Source organism: Ranitomeya variabilis, chromosome 6 (assembly GCF_051348905.1).
Source record: "Ranitomeya variabilis isolate aRanVar5 chromosome 6, aRanVar5.hap1, whole genome shotgun sequence".
NCBI classification, from domain to species: domain Eukaryota; kingdom Metazoa; phylum Chordata; class Amphibia; order Anura; family Dendrobatidae; genus Ranitomeya; species Ranitomeya variabilis.
In genome coordinates, this window is record NC_135237.1 from 205309990 (window position 1) to 205323400 (window position 13411).

Consider the following 13411-nt stretch of genomic DNA (forward strand, 5'->3'; position numbering starts at 1 on the left):
CACAGTGCAGTCACACAAATGATCAATCCCACCAATTACTGATGGCCTTGGTGACCATGTCAACTGACTAGGATCGCTCCAATCCTAGGCAGCTCAAAGCTAGGTCACCAGCAGGGCACATAGCGGTCACATAACATCGATCGCACCAATCAGCTCCTGCAGGCCCTGCTGGGCCTGTCCTAGGCTCTGGCCTAGGATCGGTGCTATTACAGCACCTATCCAGGCCGGTACTGGCAAGCACAGTACGGTAATATCACTGCTGTGCACTGCGATTACAGCGATCGGTACTCAATCCTAACCTGGGACCTCATTGTTTCAGCCAATCTGATTGGCTGAAACAGCGAGAAAAGCTGTGATTGGTTGTTCAGAATTGAACAGCCAATCACAGCGATCGGGAGGCTGGCAACAGACCTCAGGATGCCAAGGCCATCTTCCCTGAGGTAAGATGGCGTCAGGATTTTAATGCGATCACCGCGACTTAAGTCGCGATGTCACATTAAATGCCATGATGTACTCTCCCGTCCATGGGAATTAAGTCCCAGGTCACATGGATGGGATATTACGTCCGATGGCAGAAGGGAGTTAACGTCGGATTATTTGAAAATCTTGTCCGGTTGTTTGGGACAACCAATGCTCCTGCAGTCTTTCAGAACTTTATGAATGACATTTTTCTGACATTATTGGAAGGTTTATTGTGCTGTACCTGGATAACATTTTAATTTTTTTCTCCTGATCTGGATTCTCACTACGAGCATGTTTGGCTTGTTTCACAGAAACTCAGGGAAAATTCTTTGTTTGCTAGATTGGAAAGATGTACTTTTTCTGTTCAGGAAATATCATTCCTGGGGTTCATTGTGTCAGCTGAAGGGTTTAAAATGGTTCCTGAAAAGGAGCAAGCTATAATTCATTGGGTTCAACCTCGTGATCTGAAAACATGGCAATGATCATGAAACCCCCTACCAACCTCACACGAAAGGGGGCAGATCTTAACATTTGGTCATTGGATGCTGTTGGCTTTTTTGATAAATTAAAACAGTGCTTCATGTGTGCTCATGTTTTCATTCAACCTGATCTCCAAAAACCATTCATCATAGAAGTGGATGCCTCAGAGGTTGGGGTAGGGGTTGTTTTGTCTCAAGGTTCAAAAACTCTGACCAACATGCCTCCATGTGCATTCTTCTCAATTAAATTTTTGTCTGCTGAAAGAAATTATGATGTGGGTAATTGTGAGCTGCTCACTGTCAAGTTAGCGTTTGAAGAATAGGGACATTTTTTTGAAGGGAGCTATTCATCCGGCTACTGTGCTAACAGATCAAAGAAATTTAGCTTATCTGGAATCTGCTAAACGCTTAACCCCTAGACAGGCCAGATGGTCCTTAATTTTTTTTCTAGATTCAATCTTTCCATCATGTTCAGACCAGGGTCTAAGGATGTCTAAAGTTGTTAGGGCTGTCACTTTGTCACTCAACCTTTATTCTGTTTCACCTTTGGAACATCCATCCTCCATTCTTCCTCTAGGAAGTGTAATTTCTATGATATCCTCAGAATTGGAAGCAGAAATTTGTGAGGACCAGTCGTTGGCCCCATCTGCTGCTCCTGAATTTAAATTATATGTGCCTGTGTATCCAAGATTATATGTGTTGCAGGAATTTCATGACTCCGTCATAAGTGGTCACCCGGTTGTCACTGCTACACAGAAAGCTGTTGCTAGATTATTTTGGTGGCCATCCATGCTTAACGATATTAAGGAATTTGAAACCGCTTCTAAGATTAAGTCTGTCATAATCGGCCAGCCACAGAATTGGCTCCATTGCCAATTCTAGAAAGACTGTGGTCTCATTTGTCCATGGACTTCATCACAGATTTGCCTTTATCTCGTGGAAAAACTGTTACTTTGGGTGGCGGTTGACAGATTCAGTAAATAAGCTCACTTTGTTCACTTGTCTGGGTTACCTAATGCTGAAACTCTTTCCAGGTTATTTATCAATCATATGGCGAGATTGCATGGCATTGCTTTAAACATTGTATCTGATATGAGATTTCAATTTGTCTCTAAATTCTGGAGGGCATTTTGTATGAAGTTGGGAATTGATTTGTAGTTTTCCTTTGCTTACCACTGTGAAACAGTCAGACAGAGAGGACAAATCGATCGCTAGAACAAATTATGTTTTGTTATGGCTTAGCAGGATAGCTAATATACAAAAAAAGGTTGCACTCTATCGTGCCAAAGCATGTCTAATTTGAAATACATGAAATTTGAATAGCAAAATGGCTTTTGAACATTAGAAAAATATTTAAGAGACGCTTTGCACAGAATTTGATTTAATCAAATAGTGTGAGCCCATCAACCATCGTCAAGGTGGTCTCATTAAACTGATGGGTACCTGACCTCCCTGTCCAAATGTGAACACTTACCGAAGGCTAATGTCTGTATGCTTGGGTGAATATGGACACCTCTCTCAGCAAAGCCTACATATGGGTTGGCCGGAACCAAGTGTGACTAGATGTAATTAAAAACCAGATGGTGAGGGGAGGAGTGCTCAGTCAGTAAGCTAACATAGAAATGACAGAAAAAAGACTGGCACATCCAAACTAGTGTGAATAGGTGCATACCAGGAGCAGCTACCTCCATATATAATATACAAAAAAAGGTTGCACTCTATCGTGCCAAAGCATGTCTAATTTGAAATACATGAAATTTGAATAGCAAAATGGCTTTTGAACATTAGAAAAATATTTAAGAGACGCTTTGCACAGAATTTGATTTAATCAAATAGTGTGAGCCCATCAACCATCGTCAAGGTGGTCTCATTAAACTGATGGGTACCTGACCTCCCTGTCCAAATGTGAACACTTACCGAAGGCTAATGTCTGTATGCTTGGGTGAATATGGACACCTCTCTCAGCAAAGCCTACATATGGGTTGGCCGGAACCAAGTGTGACTAGATGTAATTAAAAACCAGATGGTGAGGGGAGGAGTGCTCAGTCAGTAAGCTAACATAGAAATGACAGAAAAAAGACTGGCACATCCAAACTAGTGTGAATAGGTGCATACCAGGAGCAGCTACCTCCATATATAATATACAAAAAAAGGTTGCACTCTATCGTGCCAAAGCATGTCTAATTTGAAATACATGAAATTTGAATAGCAAAATGGCTTTTGAACATTAGAAAAATATGTGCAAAGCGTCTCTTAAATATTTTTCTAATGTTCATAAGCCATTTTGCTATTCAAATTTCATGTATTTCAAATTAGACATGCTTTGGCACGATAGAGTGCAACCTTTTTTTGTATATTATATATGGAGGTAGCTGCTCCTGGTATGCACCTATTCACACTAGTTTGGATGTGCCAGTCTTTTTTCTGTCATTTCTATGTTAGCTTACTGACTGAGCACTCCTCCCCTCACCATCTGGTTTTTAATTACATCTAGTCACACTTGGTTCCGGCCAACCCATATGTAGGCTTTGCTGAGAGAGGTGTCCATATTCACCCAAGCATACAGACATTAGCCTTCGGTAAGTGTTCACATTTGGACAGGGAGGTCAGGTACCCATCAGTTTAATGAGACCACCTTGACGATGGTTGATGGGCTCACACTATTTGATTAAATCAAATTCTGTGCAAAGCGTCTCTTAAATATTTTTCTAATGTTCAAAAGCCATTTTGCTATTCAAATTTCATGTATTTCAAATTAGACATGCTTTGGCACGATAGAGTGCAACCTTTTTTTGTATATTATATATGGAGGTAGCTGCTCCTGGTATGCACCTATTCACACTAGTTTGGATGTGCCAGTCTTTTTTCTGTCATTTCTATGTTAGCTTACTGACTGAGCACTCCTCCCCTCACCATCTGGTTTTTAATTACATCTAGTCACACTTGGTTCCGGCCAACCCATATGTAGGCTTTGCTGAGAGAGGTGTCCATATTCACCCAAGCATACAGACATTAGCCTTCGGTAAGTGTTCACATTTGGACAGGGAGGTCAGGTACCCATCAGTTTAATGAGACCACCTTGACGATGGTTGATGGGCTCACACTATTTGATTAAATCAAATTCTGTGCAAAGCGTCTCTTAAATATTTTTCTAATGTTCAAAAGCCATTTTGCTATTCAAATTTCATGTATTTCAAATTAGACATGCTTTGGCACGATAGAGTGCAACCTTTTTTTGTATATTATATATGGAGGTAGCTGCTCCTGGTATGCACCTATTCACACTAGTTTGGATGTGCCAGTCTTTTTTCTGTCATTTCTATGTTAGCTTACTGACTGAGCACTCCTCCCCTCACCATCTGGTTTTTAATTACATCTAGTCACACTTGGTTCCGGCCAACCCATATGTAGGCTTTGCTGAGAGAGGTGTCCATATTCACCCAAGCATACAGACATTAGCCTTCGGTAAGTGTTCACATTTGGACAGGGAGGTCAGGTACCCATCAGTTTAATGAGACCACCTTGACGATGGTTGATGGGCTCACTCTATTTGATTAAATCAAATTCTGTGCAAAGCGTCTCTTAAATATTTTTCTAATGTTCATAAGCCATTTTGCTATTCAAATTTCATGTATTTCAAATTAGACATGCTTTGGCACGATAGAGTGCAACCTTTTTTTGTATATTATATATGGAGGTAGCTGCTCCTGGTATGCACCTATTCACACTAGTTTGGATGTGCCAGTCTTTTTTCTGTCATTTCTATGTTAGCTTACTGACTGAGCACTCCTCCCCTCACCATCTGGTTTTTAATTACATCTAGTCACACTTGGTTCCGGCCAACCCATATGTAGGCTTTGCTGAGAGAGGTGTCCATATTCACCCAAGCATACAGACATTAGTGTTGTGGATTCTGTTTGTGGGCTCCCTCTGGTGGTTACTGCTGGTACTGGGTGACTTTGGTGGGTTGCGGCCTTTGGTTTCCACCTGTCCATCAGAGGCTGGGTGTTTCCTATTTTACCTGGCCTTTCTGTCATTCCCTTGCCGGCTATCAATGTATTCAGATGTGCTCTGTTTAGTTCCTGCATACCTGCTCCCAGATATTTCAGGATAAGCTAAGTGCTGATTTTCAGTTGTTTGGTTTTTTAGTCCAGCTTGCTTATTATGTCTCTATGCTAGCTGGTAGCTCTAATGGACTGAGGTTCTCCCCATGTGCCATGAGTTGGCACATGGGTTCTTGTAATCTCAGGATGGTTTTTGATCAGGGTTTTTTTGCTGACCGCTCAGACCCCTTTTGTATCGTTCTGCTTTCTAGTTTACAGCGGGCCTCAATTTGCTAAACCTATATATATCATCTCTATGTGTGTGCCTTTCTCTCATTTCACCGTCAATACATGTGGGGGGCAACTATACCTTTTGGGGTTCATTCCTCTGGAGGCAAGTGAGGTCTTTATTTTCTCTGCAGTACTAGTTAGCTCTTAGGCTGGTGTGTGGCGTCTAGAACCAACGTAGGCACGCTCCCTGGCTATCTCTAGTTGCGTTTGTCAGGCGTAGGGCAGCGGTCAGCCCAGGTTCCATCACCCTAGAGCTCGTCCGTTATTTATTTGTACCTTGCTTGTCCTGTGCTATCCCCTAGCCATTGGGATTCATGACACATTAGCCTTCGGTAAGTGTTCACATTTGGACAGGGAGGTCAGGTACCCATCAGTTTAATGAGACCACCTTGACAATGGTTGATGGGCTCACACTATTTGATTAAATCAAATTCTGTGCAAAGCGTCTCTTAAATATTTTTCTAATGTTCAAAAGCCATTTTGCTATTCAAATTTCATGTATTTCAAATTAGACATGCTTTGGCACGATAGAGTGCAACCTTTTTTTGTATATTATATATGGAGGTAGCTGCTCCTGGTATGCACCTATTCACACTAGTTTGGATGTGCCAGTCTTTTTTCTGTCATTTCTATGTTAGCTTACTGACTGAGCACTCCTCCCCTCACCATCTGGTTTTTAATTACATCTAGTCACACTTGGTTCCGGCCAACCCATATGTAGGCTTTGCTGAGAGAGGTGTCCATATTCACCCAAGCATACAGACATTAGTGTTGTGGATTCTGTTTGTGGGCTCCCTCTGGTGGTTACTGCTGGTACTGGGTGACTTTGGTGGGTTGCGGCCTTTGGTTTCCACCTGTCCATCAGAGGCTGGGTGTTTCCTATTTTACCTGGCCTTTCTGTCATTCCCTTGCCGGCTATCAATGTATTCAGATGTGCTCTGTTTAGTTCCTGCATACCTGCTCCCAGATCTTTCAGGATAAGCTGAGTGCTGATTTTCAGTTGTTTGGTTTTTTAGTCCAGCTTGCTTATTATGTCTCTATGCTAGCTGGTAGCTCTAATGGACTGAGGTTCTCCCCATGTGCCATGAGTTGGCACATGGGTTCTTGTAATCTCAGGATGGTTTTTGATCAGGGTTTTTTTGCTGACCGCTCAGACCCCTTTTGTATCGTTCTGCTTTCTAGTTTACAGCGGGCCTCAATTTGCTAAACCTATATATATCATCTCTATGTGTGTGCCTTTCTCTCATTTCACCGTCAATACATGTGGGGGGCAACTATACCTTTTGGGGTTCATTCCTCTGGAGGCAAGTGAGGTCTTTATTTTCTCTGCAGTACTAGTTAGCTCTTAGGCTGGTGCGTGGCGTCTAGAACCAACGTAGGCACGCTCCCTGGCTATCTCTAGTTGCGTTTGTCAGGCGTAGGGCAGCGGTCAGCCCAGGTTCCATCACCCTAGAGCTCGTCCGTTATTTATTTGTACCTTGCTTGTCCTATCCCCTAGCCATTGGGATTCATGACAGTATAGCCGGCCCACAAAGTGTTAATTGTTTGGGCTGAAGCAGGAGAAAAAGAAGTGTTTAAGGGAAATTTTTTTTTTTTTTTTTCCCTTCAGAGTTTTGCTGCCTAGCCCTTAATTGCTGTCTAGCTGCTTCTTACCTCCTCTTAACCCTTGAATGGCTCTGATCTTAGCTGTTTAACATGGATGTCCAGAGTTTGACTTCCAGCCTGAGTAATCTCGCGGCAAAAGTTCAAAATATACAGGATTTTGTTGTTCACACTCCCATGTCTGAACCTAGAATTCCTATTCCAGAGTTCTTTTCTGGAGATAGATCTACCTTCCTGAATTTCAGGAACAATTGAAAATTGTTTCTTTCTTTAAAAACTCGCTCCTCTGGAGACCCTGCTCAACAGGTCAGGATTGTAATATCTTTCCTGCGGGGCGACCCTCAGAATTGGGCATTTGCATTGGCACCAGGGGATCCTGCATTGCTCAGTGTGGATGCGTTTTTTCTGGCATTGGGATTGCTCTATGAGGAACCTAACCTGGAGATTCAGGCTGAAAAGGCTTTGTTAGCCCTCTCTCAGGGGCATGATGAAGCGGAAATATATTGTCAAAAATTTCAGAAATGGTCGGTGCTTACTCAGTGGAATGAGTGTGCCCTGGCTGCAAACTTCAGAAATGGTCTTTCTGAGGCCATTAAGGATATTATGGTGGGGTTCCCTACGCCTACAGGTCTGAATGAGTCTATGGCTATGGCCATTCAGATTGATCGGCGTTTACGGGAGCGCAAACCCGTGCACCAGTTGGCGGTGTCTTCTGAACAGGCACCTGAGACTATGCAATGTGATAGAATTCAGTCCAGAAGTGAACGGCAAAATTATAGGCGGAAAAATGGATTGTGTTTTTATTGTGGTGATTCAGCTCATGTTATATCAGCATGCTCTAAACGCACAAAAAGGGTTGATAAATCTTTTGCCATTGGTACTCTGCAGCCTAAGTTCATTTTGTCTGTGACTCTGATTTTTTCACTGTCTTCCATTTCCGTCGATGCCTATGTGGATTCGGGCGCTGCCCTGAGTCTTATGGATTGGTCATTTGCTAAACGCTGCGGTTTTAGTCTGGAGCCTCTGGAAGTTCCTATTCCTCTGAAGGGAATTGACTCTACACCATTGGCTATGAATAAACCGCAGTATTGGACACAAGTGACCATGCGCATGACTCCCGTTCATCAGGAGGTGATTCGCTTCCTTGTACTGTATAATTTACATGATGTAGTAGTGCTTGGTCTGCCATGGTTACAAACTCATAATCCTGTCCTGGACTGGAAAACAATGTCTGTGTTAAGCTGGGGATGTCAGGGGGTTCATGATCATGCACCTCCGATTTCAATCGCTTCATCTACTCCTTCTGAGATCCCTGCGTTTTTGTCTGACTATAGGGATGTTTTTGAGGAGCCTTCGCTCCCTCCTCATAGAGAGTGTGACTGTGCTATAGAATTGATTCCTGGCAGTAAGTTCCCTAAGGGTCGTTTATTTAATCTGTCACTGCCAGAGCATACTGCTATGCGGAATTATATTAAGGAGTCCTTGGAAAAGGGACATATTCTTCCATCTTCGTCCCCTCTGGGAGCAGGTTTTTTTTTTGTGGCAAAAAAGGTCGGTTCCCTGAGGCCTTGTATAGATTATCGCCTTCTGAATAAGATTACAGTTAAATATCAGTATCCATTGCCATTATTGACTGATTTGTTTGCTCGCATTAAGGGGGCTAGGTGGTTCACTAAGATAGATCTTCGCGGTGCGTATAATCTGGTGCGGATAAAACAGGGTGATGAGTGGAAAACCGCATTTAATACGCCTGAGGGCCATTTTGAGTATTTGGTAATGCCTTTTGGGCTCTCCAATGCTCCGTCAGTCTTTCAGTCCTTTATGCACAATATTTTCCGTGAATATCTGGATAAGTTTATGATTGTGTATTTGGATGATATTTTGGTGTTTTCTGATGACTGGGAGTCTCATGTTCTACAGGTCAGGAAGGTGTTTCAGGTTCTGCGGGCCAATTCTCTGTTTGTGAAGGGCTCAAAGTGTCTCTTCGGAGTCCAGAAGATTTCTTTTTTGGGGTACATTTTTTCTCCTTCTACTATTGAGATGGATCCCGTCAAGGTTCAGGCGATTTGTGACTGGACACAACCTACATCTGTTAAGAGCCTTCAGAAGTTCTTGGGGTTTGCTAATTTTTATCGTCGGTTCATTGCTAATTTTTCCAGTATTGTTAAACCTTTGACTGATTTGACTAAAAAGGGTGCTGATGTTGCTAACTGGTCTCCTGCGGCCGTGGAGGCCTTTCAGGAACTTAAGCGCCAGTTTTCTTCTGCTCCTGTGTTGTGTCAACCAGATGTTTCACTTCCTTTTCAGGTTGAGGTTGATGCTTCCGAGATTGGAGCGGGGGCGGTTTTGTCACAGAGAAGTTCTAATGGCTCGGTGATGAAGCCATGTGCATTCTTCTCTAGAAAATTCTCGCCCGCCGAGCGCAATTATGATGTGGGTAATCGGGAGCTTTTGGCCATGAAGTGGGCATTTGAGGAGTGGCGTCATTGGCTTGAGGGTGCTCAACATCGTGTGGTGGTCTTGACTGATCACAAGAATCTCATTTACCTTGAGTCTGCCAGGCGTTTGAATCCTAGACAGGCTCGTTGGTCGTTGTTTTTTTCTCGTTTCAATTTCGTGGTTTCATACCTGCCAGGTTCAAAGAATGTGAAGGCAGATGCTCTTTCCAGGAGTTTTGTGCCTGACTCTCCTGGAGACTCTGGGCCTACTGGTATCCTTAGGGATGGGGTAATATTGTCCGCCGTATCCCCAGACTTGCGACGTGCATTGCAGGAGTTTCAGGTGGATAAACCGGATCGTTGTCCACCAGAAAGACTGTTTGTTCCGGATGATTGGACCAATAGAGTCATCTCCGAGGTCCATTCTTCTGTGTTGGCTGGTCATCCTGGAATATTTGGTACTAGAGACCTGGTGGCCAGGTCTTTTTGGTGGCCTTCCTTGTCTAGGGATGTGCGTACCTTTGTGCAGTCTTGTGAAGTGTGTGCTCGAGCTAAGCCTTGCTGTTCTCGGGCCAGTGGGTTGTTGTTATCCTTGCCCATCCCGAAGAGGCCTTGGACGCACATTTCCATGGATTTTATTTCTGATCTCCCGGTTTCACAGAAAATGTCCGTTATCTGGGTTGTGTGTGACCGCTTTTCTAAGATGGTTCATTTGGTGCCCTTGCCTAAGTTGCCTTCCTCCTCTGAGTTGGTCCCTTTATTTTTTCAGAACGTAGTTCGTTTGCATGGGATTCCGGAGAATATCGTTTCTGACAGGGGATCCCAGTTTGTGTGTAGATTTTGGCGGACGTTTTGTGCCAAGATGGGCATTGATTTGTCTTTCTCGTCTGCATTCCATCCTCAGACGAATGGCCAGACGGAGCGAACTAATCAGACCTTGGAAACTTATTTGAGGTGTTTTGTTTCTGCTGATCAAGATGACTGGGTTGCTTTTTTGCCACTGGCCGAATTTGCTCTTAATAATCGGGCTAGTTCGGCCACGTTGGTCTCTCCTTTTTTTTGTAATTCGGGGTTTCATCCTCGTTTTTCCTCTGGTCAGGTGGAGCCTTCGGATTGTCCTGGAGTGGACGTGGTGGTGGACAGGCTACATCAGATTTGGAATCAGGTGGTGGACAATTTGAAGTTATCTCAGGAGAAGACTCAGCAGTTTGCTAATCGCCGTCGCCACGTGGGTCCCCGACTTCTTGTTGGGGATTTGGTGTGGTTGTCTTCTCGTTTTGTCCCTATGAAGGTCTCTTCTCCTAAGTTCAAGCCTCGGTTCATCGGTCCTTATAGGATCTCGGAGATTCTTAACCCTGTATCTTTTCGTTTGGATCTCCCAGCATCGTTTGCTATTCATAATGTGTTCCATCGGTCGTTGTTGCGGAGGTATGAGGTGCCCGTTGTTCCTTCGGTTGAGCCTCCTGCTCCGGTGCTGGTGGAGGGAGAATTGGAGTATGTTGTTGAGAAGATCTTGGATTCTCGTGTTTCCAGACGCAAACTCCAGTATTTGGTTAAGTGGAAGGGTTATGGTCAGGAGGATAATTCTTGGGTGGTCGCCTCTGATGTTCATGCGACTGATTTGGTCCGCGCCTTCCATAGAGCTCACCCTGATCGCCCTGGGGGTTCTCGTGAGGGTTCGGTGACCCCTCCTCAAGGGGGGGGTACTGTTGTGGATTCTGTTTGTGGGCTCCCTCTGGTGGTTACTGCTGGTACTGGGTGACTTTGGTGGGTTGCGGCCTTTGGTTTCCACCTGTCCATCAGAGGCTGGGTGTTTCCTATTTTACCTGGCCTTTCTGTCATTCCCTTGCCGGCTATCAATGTATTCAGATGTGCTCTGTTTAGTTTCTGCATACCTGCTCCCAGATCTTTCAGGATAAGCTAAGTGCTGATTTTCAGTTGTTTGGTTTTTTAGTCCAGCTTGCTTATTATGTCTCTATGCTAGCTGGTAGCTCTAGTGGACTGAGGTGCTCCCCATGTGCCATGAGTTGGCACATGGGTTCTTGTAATCTCAGGATGGTTTTTGATTAGGGTTTTTTTGCTGACCGCTCAGACCCCTTTTGTATCGTTCTGCTTTCTAGTTTACAGCGGGCCTCAATTTGCTAAACCTATATATATCATCTCTATGTGTGTGCCTTCCTCTCATTTCACCGTCAATACATGTGGGGTGCAACTATACCTTTTGGGGTTCATTCCTCTGGAGGCAAGTGAGGTCTTTATTTTCTCTGCAGTACTAGTTAGCTCTTAGGCTGGTGCGTGGCGTCTAGAACCAACGTAGGCACGCTCCCTGGCTATCTCTAGTTGCGTTTGTCAGGCGTAGGGCAGCGGTCAGCCCAGGTTCCATCACCCTAGAGCTCGTCCGTTATTTATTTGTACCTTGCTTGTCCTGTGCTATCCCCTAGCCATTGGGATTCATGACACATTAGCCTTCGGTAAGTGTTCACATTTGGACAGGGAGGTCAGGTACCCATCAGTTTAATGAGACCACCTTGACAATGGTTGATGGGCTCACACTATTTGATTAAATCAAATTCTGTGCAAAGCGTCTCTTAAATATTTTTCTAATGTTCAAAAGCCATTTTGCTATTCAAATTTCATGTATTTCAAATTAGACATGCTTTGGCACGATAGAGTGCAACCTTTTTTTGTATATTATATATGGAGGTAGCTGCTCCTGGTATGCACCTATTCACACTAGTTTGGATGTGCTAGTCTTTTTTCTGTCATTTCTATGTTAGCTTACTGACTGAGCACTCCTCCCCTCACCATCTGGTTTTTAATTACATCTAGTCACACTTGGTTCCGGCCAACCCATATGTAGGCTTTGCTGAGAGAGGTGTCCATATTCACCCAAGCATACAGACATTAGCCTTCGGTAAGTGTTCACATTTGGACAGGGAGGTCAGGTACCCATCAGTTTAATGAGACCACCTTGACGATGGTTGATGGGCTCACACTATTTGATTAAATCAAATTCTGTGCAAAGCGTCTCTTAAATATTTTTCTAATGTTCAAAAGCCATTTTGCTATTCAAATTTCATGTATTTCAAATTAGACAGGCTTTGGCACGATAGAGTGCAACCTTTTTTTGTATATTATATATGGAGGTAGCTGCTCCTGGTATGCACCTATTCACACTAGTTTGGATGTGCCAGTCTTTTTTCTGTCATTTCTTAGCAGGATAGCTAGTCCTCATTTTTGCCTCTTGACAAGTTTTTCTTTAACAGTTGGGTCAATCAATTCACTGGAATATCTCCTTTCTTTTGTAATTATGGCTTTCATCCTCATTTTTCTGAATTCTCTAGGGTACGTTCTGGAGGCCCTGGGGTACAGGTGACCATTGAGAAACTTGTAGATGTTTGCAGAGAGGTTCAGAGGAATATTGTGGTTACTCAGTTTCGTTAAAAACATAAGACCGATAGGAAACGTTTGTCAGGTTCCACTTTCAAACTGGGCAATAAAATGTGATTATCGTCCGAGAATATTAGGCTAAAAGTACACTTTGGCAAAGTTGGGTCCTAAATTTATTGGCCATTATGAGATTCTGGACTTAGTGAATCCAGTTGCCTTTAGATTAAAGATTCTGCAGTCCCTTTGTGTCCCCAATGCTTTTCACAGATCTCTATTTAAGAAGTTTGTCCCTTCTGAGTTGTCTGTCTTATTTCCTCCAGTCTCTATTGATGGAAGTTTGGAGTACGAAGCGCAGAGGATCCTGGATTCTTGGAGGGTCCAAAATTTCCTCCAGTATCTTGTTCATTTGAGAGGATATGGACCCGAGGAGAGATCCAGGTTCCGGCTCATTCGGTGAAGGCTGATCATTTGGTTGGAGCTTTTCATCGTAGGTTTCCTTGGTAATCTGGGGGTCCAGTGGTCCCCTCCTAGAAGAGGGGGTACTGTCACGATTCCTCTGCTTAAAGTGTCGGGGACTCAGTGATGGACACGTCTGTCATCCTATCCTGTGATAGGACATGCTGAGCGGTCGGTGCTTTGACAGCTCGGTAGACCTATCTGACTGGGAGACGCAAAGATTTCCACAGGTGCGCCTTGTTCTTAGTAA